Raw genomic sequence first — 15,755 nt, 5'->3', positions numbered from 1 at the left:
AAAAAAAAAAGTAAATATCATTGGGTACTCATAATTATTAAAACATTCATATGTATGTGCACACGCATGTATATGTGCACATGTACATATGTGTGTGTCTATTTGCATATTTTGTATATGTGAGTATACACATGTATTTCCTAGATATTGTTGATAATCTAGAAGCAAAGATATCTTAGAAACAGTAAGTACACCTAGACCCTGGATATTGGTCTCTAATACATTCCTCACTAAAAGATCACCTCTGAGAAATAGGAGACTTCAGGACGGGGACAGGGTAAATGTAGTAGAGCCTAGAACAATTTGTCACGCCAGAAATTAAGAAAGTTTTAAGAAATATGGTGGAGGAATGTCACAAGGACAGAGTACTTAGCTTGAAGGGTCTGCCTCTGACAAAATCTGGGATACATGGTATAACTTTGGTAGCAAAGTTATTAAGGCAATAATGGAATTGTAAACCACTGAAAAATAAGCTTTTATGAGCCCATACAGATAATAAATACATAAATGGATGTTAAAGGGGGACTCTTTTTTTATTTTTTATTTTTTGAGCCAGAGTCTCACTCTGTCACCCAGGCTGGAGTGCAGTGGCACAATCTCGGCTCACTGCAACCTCCGCCTCCCGGGTTCAAGCGATTCCCCTACATCAGCTTCCCAAGTAGCTGGGACAACAGGCGCCCGACACCATACCCGGCTTTTTTTTTTTTTTTTTTTTTTTTTTAAGTAGAGATGGGGTTTCACCATATTGGCCAAGCTGGTCTTGAACTCCTGACCTTGAGATCCGCCCTCCTCGACCTCCCAAAGTGTTGGGATTAGAGGCCTGAGCCACAGCGCCCGGCCAAGGGGGATTCTTGATTACAATAGAATGCCAAAGTAAAAACTGGTAAATGTGAAGAAAATTCTGGAGTTAAAAAAAAACATCATTTTGCAACCATCATAGTAAATATGGTCCACGTAGGAATTATCAATAGACGCTAACTCTAGAGGAAAATTTTGATGGGGAGCAAGTTATTTGTATGATCTTTAAGCATCTCCCGCAGATTGCTTATTAGTTGCAAGGAGGAAACTATACATATATATCAACTTGACTATGTGATTGGAATTAACCTCAGTAATGAGGGGCAATGAACATTGCATGTCTCCAGATTTAATAGTCCTGAGAACGACATGTCACATACATTCTATTCTCTGGGATGCAAAACGTGAACCCAATTATAAGGGGAGAAAATCACGCAAAGCCCAAATAAGAAATGTTCTATGTTTTAAAAATGTGAGCAGTTACCATGTTCTTCAAAAAGTCAATGTCATAAAATAGAAAGGTTGTGAAAATGTTCCAGGTTAAAGGAGACTAAAGGGGTACGGAAAACACCCAATTCTAGACAGATTCCTGAATCGGAGGGGGTAAATACTACAAAGGATATTATTGGTCAATTGAAAAAAATGGAATACAGGTTAGAAAATTCCTAAAAACTTATATCAATGTTAAATATACTGAATTGGTAACTATATTATGGCTATAGCACAAGAAACTACTCCTTTAGGAAATACTCACTGAAATATTTAAGGGCAAAGGAACATAATATATATAATTTACTCTTAAATGTTCTGGGACACATACACACAAACATACACAGATATAAACATATACGGAGAGAGAGAGAATTAACGTTAATAGGTGAATCCTGATAAAAGGAATATGGGTGGTCTTTATACTATTCTTATTCTTAATTTTTTTCCTTAAGTTTAAAATTATTTCTGGATAAAATGTTTTAAAAGGCCGAGCGCAATGGCTCACGCCTGTAATCCCAGCACTGTGGGAGGCCGAGGCGGGTGGATCACCTGAGGTCAGGAGTTCGAGACCAGTCTGGCCAAGAAGGTGAGACCCTCATCTCTACTAAAAATGCAAAAATTAGCTGGGCGTGGTGGCGGGCGCCTGTAGTCCCAGCTACTCGGAAGGCTGAGGCAGAAGAATCGCTTGAACCCGGGAGGCGGAGGTTGCAGTCAGCTGAGATCGTGCCGCTGCACTCCAGCCTGGTCGACAGAGTAAGACTCTGTCCAAAAAATAAAAAATAAATAAAAAATAAAAAACATTTTAAGAAAAATTTGAGGAAGTGAAAATATTAGTATAACGAACATTCAACTTCCCATCAACCAGCTTAAACAATTAACAATATTTTGTCAATGTTTTCTCTACTGCTCTCCAACATCAGCTAGTATTTTGAAGCAAATCCAAGACTGGAGATTCCAAAGCACTTTACTTTGACAATAAGCAAAGGTACAGATTACTCGTTCATATGTAAACAGAGAGGAAGGTGACACACAAACTTCTGTTAATTGTTCGGAGGAGAGGGTAGTCAGGGTCTGACCAATGCCTTTGGTTCTTTGGCTTTGCAACATGAAGCACTATGTGAGTGGAGCAAGGGATCGGTTGCACCATGCGGACATCTTGGCTGAGAGCCCTTCAGGTGCGTGCTGGATGTAGTAAACTGTAATCTAAGAATGGAGAGTAATTCCACTCAGATCCGCAGGAATTCTGTGGAACCTCAGGAGGAAATAAAACTGATAGATGGTCGAGAGAAATAAGAGGAAGCAAAAGGAGGAAAGCTGTAGATAATGTATATAACGTTTCTGAGAACAACTCAGACCTGCGACAGAAACCTGGTTACCTTCTTAAAGAAAAGGGTCGACGAAGGTGGGATTCGAACCCACGCGTGCAGAGCACAATGGATTAGCAGTCCATCGCCTTAACCACTCGGCCACCTCGTCCTTCGGGCTGCAGCACGTTTTTGGGATACTCCTTTAAGGCTTGTTTTTGACGAAGCTTTGCAGCTTGATTTTGGTGATGTGTTGATATGGATTGTGATGTCCTTCAAATTGTGGTCTCCTTAAAGAATTCTTACACAAAACAAGTTCTTTCCACCTTCGTATGGAGAACCTTTTACAGTTTGATGATCCTGCCCAACGCCCGTGTGTCCAGTCTTGAGTGTCATCGTTCCTCTGTATCCATTCTCACTTTCCAACTACAGTGAATTATTTTTCTCCCCAAGCTCCATGCTCTCCTTCTCATTTTCTAACCGCAGCACTCCTAACTCTTCTCTCTGCCCTCACTTCACCTGCCTTAGTTCATCACTCATTTCTCAGATCTCAAGTTAGGCCTTACAGCCCTTCTTACTGAAGGCTAAGCCGCTGAAAATTGGGGGTGGAGGGGGAGGGGGGGGGACTCTTTTTCTGTTGCAAATGTATTTCTGTTCTGTTTCTGCCACAGAATTTTATCCCAATATTACGTATTTTTATGCGTAAAGACCCTGTCATAACGCACAGCAACGGAAAATACTTATATAAATTGAAACCTCTATTTTTTTTTTTATTTCCATTAATAATCCCCAAGAGTTTCACCGTTTTTCTTCTGGTTTGAATTACCTTTATATTCAATGGTGGCACACAATAACAAACACAAATCAACAATTTTGGTAAGTAATTTAGTATATATGAAAAGTAGAGTTGCATTGGAAATGCATCTTTTAGTGCAATGGCTGTTAACATGTTTTTTCTCCATCAATTCATGTGTCCGCGGATAAATACTTCTTATAGCTGGAATAAGAAAGTTTCGGTGGAATTAACAACTAAAAGATCAGTAGATTGTGGTTTTGAATAAGTCCGAGGCTTCCAAAAGGTGTTTTTATGATTATTTAAGGTGCATTATTTAAAGTGGAACCTTCAACACATTCCCATTACGTTTATCTAGTTTAATAAATAAATGGTAGCAGTAAATAAAAGTGAAACCTAGCAGGAGATTTGGGACCACGCAAAACATATAACTTTACGGATATTCATATTTGATAAAAGTCAAAGAATTTTCCTAGTAGTCTCAATAATTGTAAAAAAAATGAAAACACTAACTTTCCACGGCCCAATATGTACGTTCCGATTTGTTAAAAATGGAATATTAGTCGCAAGTAAATTAGGAATTTGTCAGTTCCTTCATAAAATCATGTAAAATACGCAATTGAGACACGCAACCCTGTGTCTTGTTTACAGAAGACTTTGGAGACACCAGCATTTCCAATTGTTCTGTCACAGTAAGATGTTATCTAAAAGGCGAGAATGATTCGCAGGGGGAGACGGAAGTAGGGAGCATTCACATCCCACAGGGAGTTAATGCGCGGTAGGGGAGACACATCTGGGGAAATGTTTCTTTGTAGCCTCTAGGATCTCGTGGTCTCCGGTCCAGCAACCCTGTCGCTAAGCTTCTCTGCTGCACCGGGCGCTGGCTTCTCTGACATTCCTTTTTCAGAGAAGAAAAAGCGCAAGAACTTTTTCCTGATCACATTCCCTGCCTTCTCTCCTGGCTTACCGCTTTCTTCTTTCGTCCCCGCCTCTCTCCAAAACCGAACCGCCCCAGCAATTTCCGGGTGATCGAACTTCTCCAATCTGTCTAAGAGGGTCCGAGCTCTGAAATCCCTTCTTCAGGAGCTGGTCCATGCCCAGACGTGGAAATGCCAAGAAAGCCGAGTTGCTGCGCGCCCAGCAATGCGCTCAGGGAACCCTTACTAGGAAACGCTGAGGGACTTTGCGGGTTGGGGAGAGTGGGCGGGGAGGGGGCGTAGAGTAAACACTGTTATGCTGGGACAGGGAGTCTTTTCAGCTCATTTCCTCCTCTTCTCTGTCCAAGCAAAACTTGCTTGTGCAAACTCGAAGCAGCATCTATCTTTATTGACTATTGACTGTCGCCAGTTGTATCTTCCCGTCACCTGTTCTATCGGCCCAGCCCTCAGAAGTTGAGCTTGTATCCCCTTGTGGTCTTGTCTGAGGGCAGTTTTCTCTCGGCTTCGGCGACTGTCAGCTCTTCCAGACCCATTACGTGGGTAAATCCTTTCCTTAGTTTCCATCCCAACTTTTCTCTGTCCGTGACTATCACCCAATTTCCTTTACCTCTTCTCACCAGCCTCAGTTTTAGCAGAGGACAAAATACTAAGGTTCCACCGAGACTTGAACTCGGATTACTGGATTCAGAGTCCAGAGTGCTAACCATTACACCATGGAACCTACATCTGCGACAGTCTTTCCTAAAGTCATAGGTGACCTATTTCGCCACCTTAGGTTGCTTCCCTCTGCCCCGAAGTTTGGGTGATGGGTACATTCTGCTTTTCCTCTTGGAGGATTAAGTCAAAAAGACGCTTACCTGCCACATGCCTACATTCAACACTTTTTACACCAGAGTCTTAATGGAAAACGTTGACTTCCAAATGTCCGGAGTCCTCTCATCCTTGTATTTCCTTTCAAGTGGTTTAAGAGCTTGGCGCCTCGGCCTTGGGTCTCTCTATTTCATCAGTGGAAAACAAGTGAGATTGTTAAACAAGACTGTGTGCCAGGTGCCAGGCACACAGTATACCAGGTTACCGTGTGCCAGGTTTTGTGACAAGTGTTTTCTATTGTTACCTCACCTGTAAGGCTCACAACCACGCTGTGAGATGGGACCCATAATTTCTATTTTACAGGTGAGAAATTTGAGTCAGATACCTGAGATGCTTTACTCCTTTTCCTTATAGGTCTAATTGTTTTCTCAAAAATCATTTTTACCAGGGTAACATGTAGCGTTTTTGAGGACACGTTATGGAAAGATTTTACCGAAGTCACAGGGGAGCCACGTTGCTGTTTACAGAAAACTGAAATAAATGCATTTGAACTACAGGGTTAGAGGACGATCCCAGCAACCCTAGGATAGCAACTCAGGGAAAGAAGGGGAAGAGTAGACAAAGGTCCCTCTGGAGTCTCCCAGGACAGTGCACAGCTCCCCTGGTCCTTCCACTGCCCTTCACCAATGGGAAATATGTACAGGGTAGACTTCCAAACGGACACAAAGAAAACTCCCTGCTTCTCCCTTGCATATCCTTTTGTGATACACACAGAAGACCATGTGAAAACATACACACACACACACACACACACACACACACACACCCCACACACACAATCGGTTTCTGTGAACAAAACAAAACAAAGTCTGTGTTCCTTGTTTAAAGTGATAGCTTCCTCACAGGGCAATTTTGTCTCTCAGTTAAATTCGAAAGAGTTTTCAGAGACACACATCCACAACATTCTAAGAATGTATTCTTTATCTTGTGTCTCGATAATTTGAGAAAGAAGGTAGGTTTCAGGACTAATTTGGAAGGAAAATGTGAAGTCAAATAAGCTTTATTGTTTTTAAAAATGCCAGTTATCTTTCCACTCCTTGAACTCTTTCCGCGCCCCCCACCCCTACTCTCATTAAGCAGGCTCCCAATCTTGGAGGTCTCTGCTCTGAACAACTTTCTGTCCCCAGTCCTTATTCCTGGAGGAAACAGAAAGAACATTTAAAACAAAAAAAAAGAAGAACATTACCTGGGGAGATGTAGCATTTCAGATGATTCGGAAACAAACTTAGGTTCTAGGTTCATTAAGAAATGGGGACGGTGAATTTGAATCATCTTAGAGCATGAAAACCAAATTTGTCGAAGGAGGGGGAAAGAAAGCGAGTGGCCCGTACGGGGATCGAACCCGCGACCTTGGCGTTATTAGCACCACGCTCTAACCAACTGAGCTAACTGGCCGCTCCCCACTAGCTAGCTTTGTTATTCTTCTCACCCGCATCCCCGCCACTGCTCCACTAAAGTATTAAATTCTTTAATGTAATTCCTGTTTGTCTTACAGGGAGGAACAATTTGTCAGTTGCTTTAGAGTCTTAATAGAAAGAACGAGAAATTTCCTCTCAATGCAAAAACAGAACAAAATAGCTGTATTCGTAGACTTGAAAGAGGACGCTTAAACCTTTCAAACTGTGGCTAATGGCCCAAGAATTTATGGAAATATTTGCTGCCTTCTGAATGTCTAGTCAATACATGCAGACAATGAATCAGATTCGGTGAAATATTAACGAGTCTTTGCCTCGTAAAAGCCGTTCACTAAAACAACATACAAATTGGTACCTGAAGGATTTTCCCAACGAGTCTGATTCTCGATGGTCCCACAATCGAGATCGTCCCAGGTTTCTTATGTCCAGATCCTCAATTTGGGAGTCTTCCTATGTGTTCCCTTAGATTCCCAAAGTGACCTCAAATCAAAGGTCGCTTCGAAGACCTTGGTATTGGAAAATGCTAGAAATGTGGTTCTAGTCACCATTCCAGGGGCCGTTAAACCGAATCGTTGTCTACTCAGCCATTGTTTCCCAAAAGCATTACCATTGTTTTTAATATCTTGTTTATCGTTCCAGAGATTTTGAATACATAGACAAAGTTACCCAAGTGTTTTCTTTTTTTCTCTTTACGAATAGTAGCATTTTATACACTTTTTAAATCCCTTGCCTTTTAAAATTTTTACTTACAATGTATTTTTGCAACCTTTCCATATCAGAATAGACAAGTGTCCTCCATTCTTTTAAAAATATGTATAGTATTATATATACTATACACGTGTATACCTATGTAACAAACCTGCACATTCTGCATATGTACCCCAGAATTTAAAGTATAATAATTTAAAAAATATACGTGTAGTAGTTGGCCAGGAGCAGTGGCTCATGCCTGTAATCACCACACTTTGGGAGGCCGAGGTGGGCAGATCATCTGGGTCAGGAGTTGGAGACCAGCCTGGCCAACATGGTGAAACCCCATCTTTACTAAAAATACAAAAATTATCCAGGCATGGTGGCACACGCCTGTAATCTCAGCTACTCAGGAGGCTGAGACAGGAGAATCACTTGAACTTGGGAGGTGGAGGTTGCAGTGAGTGGAGACTGTGCCACTGCACTCCAGCCTGGGTGACAGAGTGAGACTTCATCTCAAAAAAAAAAAAAAAAGAAAAAAAAGGTATAGTATTCAATTATGTTAGTATATATCATAGTTTAATGAGCAGTTAGTTTAGTTTTCCATCCTGCTATTGCAAACTATGTCTATGAACATACACCATCTCTGATAATCTGCCATGATACCACGCATTCATGTGGAAAAGCTGCATCAAAGAATACGTATATTGGCAATTTTGACGGCCATTGTCCCCCTGTGCTTTAGAGGGTTGATCCCAATATTCTTTTTCCTTGCTTGTTTGTTTTAACTATATTGAGCACAAATAGGACGCTGGGCACATTTCTACCCCTCTTTCTTCCTGAATTACAGTCAGTGAAAATGTAGAGAAATTCATACTGGGGAATGTTTGTTTCTGGAATATCACCTTCTCTCAGTTAGGCAAGACTTTGAGAATGTGACAGAATCAGGTGGGAGAAGGAAGGGGCTGAATGGAGAGCAAGGAGAAGGGCCAGCAGAGGCCTTCCTTTGTGCACCTCAGAGAGAATAACATGGCAAAAACACCTGATGGGAGAGGAGCTAAGACAGTGTCAGTGTGTCTGGTGATTAAGACTGAGTTGCAGAGTGATGTGCAAGCAGTAGGAGATGAGACCTGAGGAGGAGAGAACATGTGCATGCTGCAGGACCCTCTAGTAGATTATTATAAATAAATCAGGATACTTTACTTGATGGTGAAGAGGATGGGGCACTAAAATTAACAGGCGTTAATTGATCTATATTGAGTCTAAACTAAGAACTATGATTACTCTGTATAGGCCAAGTTAAGGATTTTTGAATTGGCCCTACCAACAATGGGAATCCATGGAAGGATTTTAGGCAGAGAAGTCTCATGAACAGATTTGCATTTTGAAAAGATCTTTTTAAGCTCCTGTAACAGACAAGCCCATTGTTACCGGGCCCATGCTTAGCTTCCATCACTGACATTAGGCTATTCAATTCATGTAATCAATCTGCCAGCACTGTAGAGGCTAATTATTAAGGCTAGCTGACAAAAACTGGTAGAATCATTCCAGTTAGTTAGTTGTTTAGTTCTGTGGTGGACGCACTCTGGTTAACTTAACTTGTGACACAAATATCTTCACGCTTTGTGTCCACACATCTCCTCACCTAGGTTCCTTTCTAGGACCCCAGTGTATGTACATGTAGGGAAACACCCTAACTTTACCCCATATCCACCTGGAGCGTCCTTAAGTGGAACTCTGCCATGCTCCGGTGGGAGCCAGGTTCCCAGCAGCGAGTGAGCAACCAGAGCCCAGCCTGGACCTGGAGAGGCGTGTCCGGCCCAATATTCCATGCAACGCTATCTTCCCGCAAAAGTGCTACTAGGCATTGATCCCGCAGTGGAAATGCTCCGAGCCAAAGGGCCCTTAAACAAGGCTTCTGCGAACCTAATCCCTGAGGTCTTTGTGACGATCGGGAGATGGGACCATCAAGGGAAAGGATCGTGGAGAAACAGGCGACGCAGTAGCCTCTGCCCTAATTGAGCTCTCCCTGCAGAATCTTGTCTTATACGTACTCCCTCCCCATTCTCTCTTCTTTTCTTCCCTAAAAGTCATGTGATGTTTGAAAATATTGTCTGACAATAAATGAATTGCTGGAGACTGGTAATGTTCACTCAAGTGGTCAGGAACTCTTGGTCTAGAAGCAGAGACTTTTACTTATGGAAATCCCCAAGAGCCTCTCTTTGAATAAAGCCAGCAGGCAACAGTTCGCATTAGGAAGAGAGCAGAGACCCCTCCACCCCCAATCTCGCCCCCTTTAAAGGCAGGAACCTCCTCCTATTCAGAACACTGCTGACAACATGCAGAGAGAAATACCTAATAGAACAGTATTAAAGCTTTTTGAAAGCTGAGAGTGTTCGAGAGATCGTGCAATGGTGCGTTTGTAAGGACGTCCACTGACAAGGTAAGCTAAGGGAATCTTGAAAAACAGAAACACCCCGAAAAATTACAAGTTGTTTCCGCTCGGTTTCGACCCGAGGACCTTTCGCGTGTAAGGCGAACGTGATAACCACTACACTACGGAAACCGATGTGAGCCCTCGCCTTCCTTCGTTAAGGGAGAAATAAATTTTTCTCTTTCAACTTTGGTAATGTCGAGTTGATTGGCCTTTCCTTTCAGTAAATTATCAAGGTTACTATGCTTTTCTTTACTACAAATCCTTCATTAAAACTTTTTTTTTTTTCAGACGTGACTGGAGAATTTAAGAAAATTTCCCCTGAGATGCGAGGCTCCTTACTGTAGACGTTGATTTTTTTTCTTTTTCTTTTTTTTTCTTTTCACGGGGCAGAGGCAGGAATTCAGGAGAGTGTGATTTCGTTGTTGTTGACGTTTATGGAAAAAAATATAAGGAGATGTAATGTAGTAAACAAGATTCTACATAGTGTAAAAGGAAGGGTTGTGGTGGCCAGAATATTGCGAACTTAAGTTGAGGCTCAAAGTGAATGTATCTCCTATCTTGATGACCAGATGTCTGCGTTTCCTGTCTGGAGATCTTCATATTGTTCTGCATATATCACGAGGGTAAGCATGTTTACAGAATTTGGTAAGGGCAGAGGACTATCAGGAAAGTGGAAAGGTTCTATTGTCTATCAAATACTTCTCTATACAGCATTCAATTTGTGTAGTTAATTAGTGTCTCACTGGGGTGATTGTGAAAATCCTGTTCAAATACACCAGTCTGCATTTTTCCTTAAAGATGCTGACCATGAAGGCCATTGTTATTATCTGTCTTTTTTAAAGGGAAGAATTCAACTCCTCTTTCCCTACTGATTACACAGTTTCTGCAAATGAGTCCCAAATCTGAGAAAAATAGGAAATAACTCTTTTACTAATTCTGCAATTTGGACAATTAACTATTAACCTCAGTTCCTTGTCTCAAAATAAGATTAACGTTTACTTTATAGAATGGTATGGGTTCACATATTATTCAAATCGTGTTTATTGTGTGCCCATTGCATATATGGGCATTGCAATGGACAGTAGGGTTTTATTAGTAAACGAAACCAGGCACTGCATCTGTCTTCTTGGAAATTATATTCTTGTGAGAGACAGACAGTAATCAAGTTATCATCCAAATTAATGCGTCATGTCCAAGAAAAGAGGGGCATATAGTGCTCTCATTTAATATATGAAGATTAATTTAGAAAGTTTAGGGGAAGATTTCTCTCAGAAAATAATGATTCTGCTCAAGTTTGAAGGTTGGGGAGATGTTAACTAGGTTTAAAAGAGTGTTAAAGGTAAAAGAAATCATATGTACCCAAACCCATGGTAAATAAGAGGGACTGATTTGCAAGTAGGACAGTGTGGTTGGAGAGAAAGGGGCAGTGGGGTATGAAATAAAGCTGAACACATGAGAATCAGCCGTGGAGAGAATTTTAGGTCATAATATTAAGGATTACATTATTAAATAGCTATAAAATGTGTGATAATCGGCTCTTTTAAAATGCCAGTTTCTGCCCTTTATCCTTTCGTTCTCTCAAAGTACATAGGATGTGAGACCTAGTGTGACCTAATCTCTAAGTTAAAACCAGCTAAAATTTCCCCCAAATAATTTGGGAATACTCAGAGGAATTCAGATCACATGTATACCCTTAGCCAACTAAGAACAAAGGCGATGGTTTCAGTTGAGAGCCCAGCAAATTTGACTCCCCTACCTAGAATTCCAGTTCTGTGTTCTCTCCGCCCCCACTCCCCTACCCCATCCGGTGCTGGGCTCTGCAGATGCACTAGGATTTAAGACATTGAAGTGTAGGTGGACTAGGGAGGTGGTAGCACTTATTTTCTAGTCTTGTACCCAATCAAGCAGAAATCTTGCACTCCATAGTTCTCTTTTTTTAAAAACCAAAATCTGTGACTGAAATACACTCCAGTAACTCAATACACCATTAAACCATTTCCTCCTCTCCTTTCTCATTTCAAATTCCCTCAAACATCCTGGCAAATCCAGAGTCCGCTGTGCACAGTTCTGATTCCGGGTGGAGTAGGGCTCCTTCCTTGCAACCAGGACGTCTTCATCCCCACCTTGAGCTGAGCTGGATGTCGAGTCCTTGGCAATATCCTGCACCAGCTGCTGCCAGCCTAGATACCCTGCCTGCGAGGGCCCCAGTGCCGGATTTCATGTCTGTCTGTTCCATAGACCTATTTCTAAATCACACACTCAAGTAAACTCAACCCAGGCAGGACTATTCCGTGCCTAAATTAAACTCGCTAGAGCGGTGACTCTAGTGACAGATAACTGACAACCTCTGGCAGAGTGGCCGCCGAACCCAGGGAAGCCTCCGCCTGGACTCCAGACCCCTGCGCGTCTCCCGGGATTCCTAGAAAGGTGAGGCTCGGAGTTGACCCTGTTGCAGAAACACCTTAGCAGAGAGACGCAGATCAAGTTGGGCTGCTGACCAAGTCCCTGAAGGAATTGCTGGTGGTAAGAACAGGGTCGCGGCGGCAACCGCGGCGAAGGAAAGCAGAGTGAGGTTAAGTAGTCATCTCTATCCAAAGAGATCTGCCGCAGTTCCAGACAGGAAACTTTTCTTAGTAATCTTCTCTATCCCCTACTACTTTCCAGCCCATCCCCTCCACGCACAAATCTCCTGCGGAAGGTTTCTGAAAATAATTCTGTAAAGGAAAAAACAACAATAAATGTTTGCCAGAGATGGATGACACCTGGTAGCGTCGTCTCTCATTTTTCGTTTGTTTACTTGTTTAGACCCTCTTCTCTCTCTCTCTCTCTTTTTTTTTTTTTTTTTTTTTTTTTGACTAATTGCAAATTGTTCAGTAGCCATTTGGCTGTCTTTGTGAAGCTCGTGTTCAAATTGTTTAACCATACACCTTAAAGTGCAAATGAAAACAAAGCCTATTAAAGAAAATTTAGAAAAATCCTTTTTGCCTTTGCGATAGTCAAATGTTTTGTAGATTTGACAAAACAAGTAAGCATTTTTAAAAAGATTGAAACTATAGACTACATCCAAACTAAACGTTATTTTCATTAAAAGGCTATTGAGAGAGAAAACGCCAGCCTCAGACTGGAAGAAGGTATTCGTGAGACAAATTTTTTGGAAAAGTTGTTGTTTCCACTGGATTTAAAAACCAGAATCCTTTCACAGGCTAGGCGGACATGCTAATTATTACATTACAGAAATTCCCTGCTACAATCAGGCCTTTCACAGCAGAATGAGATGGTGATTCTTTGGATATACTGAAACCTAATAACTTTTAATGTTTCTCTTTTTTCTTTTTCTTACTTTCTTTCTTTCTTTTTTTTTTTTTTTTTTTTTTTTTTTTTGAGACGGAGTTTCGCTCTTGTTGCCCAGGCTGAAGTGCAGTGCTGCGGCAATCTCAGCTCACTGCAACCTCTCTCTCCTGATTCAAGCAAGTCTCCTGCCTCAGTCTCCCAAGTAGCTGGGATTACAGGCAGATGCTGACACACCTGGTTAATTTTGTATTTTTAGTAGAGACAGGGTTTCACCATGTTGGTAAGGCTGGTCTCGAATACCTGACCTCAGATGATCCACCCGTCTTGGCCTCACAAAGTGTTGGGATTACAGGCATGAGCCACTGTGCCCAGCCATGTTTTTTATTTATATTTTTACCCACGTGTGTTTCTTTCCTTCATGCTTTTTTTTTTTTTTTTTTTTTTTTCCCCCCACCCCCCGAGATGGAGTCTCACTCTCTCCCTGGCTGTAATGCAGTGGCACGATCTCAGCTCACTGCAACATCCACCTCCCAGGTTCAAGCAATTCTCATGCCTCAGCCTCCTGAGTACTGGGATTACAGGCGTGCGCCACCATGCCTGGCTAATTTTTGTATTTTTAGTAGAGACAAGGTTTCACCATGTTGGCCAGGCTGGTCTCAAACTCCTGACCTCGTGATCTGCTGGCCTTGGCCTCCCAAAGTGCTAGGATTACGGGCGTGAGCTGCCGCACCTGGCCCTTTCCTTCATACTTTCTATTTGTTAAAATTAATGCTATAGAAACTCCATGATTCATAACCAAATACAGCTCATACCTAGAGTCTAAATTTCTCCCCCAAAGCTAGGCAGAATAAACACAGGGATTTGATTTCAAGGAACTCTTCAATGTTTTCCTATGGCTTTGATTTCCAACTCTCTTCTTGACTTTGAGGAGCCAGGAGGATCCGACACACTAAGATCTGGAGACCACTCAAGCTTCTGCAAAGTCAATGCTTGTCTGGAGGACACTGCTGAGCAGGGGATGTGATGGGGGAGGGGTGAGCTGTGCCCAGTTGACTGTCAGAAGGTGATGAAAAAAGAGGTGGTATCTGCGAATTCATGTGACTGGGAGTTCATGTGTGGTGAGTGTGTCTAGGAGTCATCAGTCATTCTATTGTTTGTGTCACTCATACTGCTCTGGAAAGCATATGCTCAGTGATTACGTCAATCTGTTTAATGGACAGATGATGTACAACATTCATCTATTCTTTATTTCTTTTCCTATATCAACTGACATTTGTCACTGTCTTTTTTCCTTTTCCAGCATTTCCCGGGTATCTGGAAGATGCTCAACAGTGAGATGGTGCTCTTCCTCCAAATCTGTTGACATGACAGGACAGTGCCGCTTATGAATCTCCGACAAATAGCAAAGTGGAAAACTGCTCTTGGCAGCTAAAACTTGAATTGATCACAATGTTTCAGGAAACAGAGAAGAAAGACAGTATTTCCCAGTTAGCAAGATCTTGGGTCTTATTATTTTTTTCTGACATTAAATCTGAAGCATAAATGGCATGAGTTTATTATTTTCAACAATTTGATTAGACATTTATTTCAAAGAAATTAATGAGTAGCCTACAATATGCCCCATCCTGAGCTAGGCTCTAGAGGTAACAGATAATCTGAAAAAATGGACGTGCCCGAGGTAACAAAGGGCTCAAGCCCTGATTTTCATTATAAAATTACCCAAAACAGGGTGGTTATATTTTAAATTGACAAATGAAACCTCGGAGATAAATACTCATGCACTATCACAGAAACATAGAGAAGGGGAAACTCTGTCACTCCAAATAATGAGGAAAAGCTTTCAGAAGAAGTAATAACTGATCCAAGACTTAATAGATGAAAAGTAAGAAATTGGCTGATGAGAGATGGAGGGGTTAGGGGAATTTGTCATTAGAGGCAGCATGGAGAAATAAGTCAGTGTTTGCGGAGACTCCAAGGAATTCTAAATTTGAGGCAGGGAGTAGGAGCAAATAAGACAAAATGAGAAAATAAGGGTTAGAACAGGAAGACAGAGGAGTATCTTTCACTTAACACTTTAGTGTGATGTGCTGTGGAGAGTTAGGAAAGTTTGAAGAAGAAAAGTTATATTTTCCGTTTCAAGCTAAAGTCTCAATGGCTGCTATGCAAATGAGAAATTTAGGGGACCAAATATGGAGACAAAGGAGCAAGGAAAGCTTTTCTGCATACCTTAAGATAAGGCCTCAGAAAATTTAATACTTTAATTGGATTACCTGAAAGAAAGGAGTCAATAGAGTAGACGTAATCATTGAAACGATTATCCAAGGAAAGTTTCTATAAATAGAAGCCTAGTATCAGACTTCTGAACAGTAATATAAAAAATTAGATCAGCATTAAAAAATAGAAATAAAGTGTGAACCAAGAATTACATAACAAGCTAAGCTAATCTTCAAGAATCAAGATTATGGAAAATAAATCGGGAGGCTGAGTCTGGAGAATCGCTTGAACTCAGGAGGTGGAAGTTGCCGTGAGCCGAGTTGTGCTGTTGCACTCCAGCCTGGGCAGTGAGAGAGACTCCGTCTCAAAAACAAACAAACAAACAAACAAAATATATATATATGTATATATATGACGACAACTAAACGATATCGTTTCTTCAAATTGAGGTATTAAGTGTTACTTAATACCCCCTCTGGCAGGTGAAATTATCTTGATGACTGTGCTTGGATT

At 41.4% G+C, this 15,755-nt stretch overlaps 4 non-coding genes across 4 annotated transcripts; all 4 read right to left on the bottom strand.

Annotated features, from left to right (window-relative positions):
- Positions 1 to 2,684: 2,684 nt before the first annotated feature.
- TRNAS-GCU lies at positions 2,685 to 2,766 on the bottom strand. Its single transcript has one exon. It is a non-coding gene; the product is annotated as a tRNA-Ser (tRNA).
- Positions 2,767 to 4,974: 2,208 nt separating this feature from the next.
- Positions 4,975 to 5,046, bottom strand: TRNAQ-CUG. The gene has a single exon. It is a non-coding gene; the product is annotated as a tRNA-Gln (tRNA).
- Positions 5,047 to 6,516: 1,470 nt separating this feature from the next.
- Positions 6,517 to 6,590, bottom strand: TRNAI-AAU. Its single transcript has one exon. It is a non-coding gene; the product is annotated as a tRNA-Ile (tRNA).
- A 3,203-nt stretch (positions 6,591 to 9,793) lies between these two features.
- On the bottom strand, positions 9,794 to 9,866 carry TRNAV-UAC. Its single transcript has one exon. It is a non-coding gene; the product is annotated as a tRNA-Val (tRNA).
- Positions 9,867 to 15,755: the final 5,889 nt, after the last annotated feature.

This window comes from Theropithecus gelada, chromosome 4 (assembly GCF_003255815.1).
Source record: "Theropithecus gelada isolate Dixy chromosome 4, Tgel_1.0, whole genome shotgun sequence".
In the NCBI taxonomy this organism is placed as follows: Eukaryota; Metazoa; Chordata; class Mammalia; order Primates; family Cercopithecidae; genus Theropithecus; species Theropithecus gelada.
Note: the sequence above shows the minus strand (reverse complement) of the source record. Positions and strands in the feature narration are given on the sequence as shown.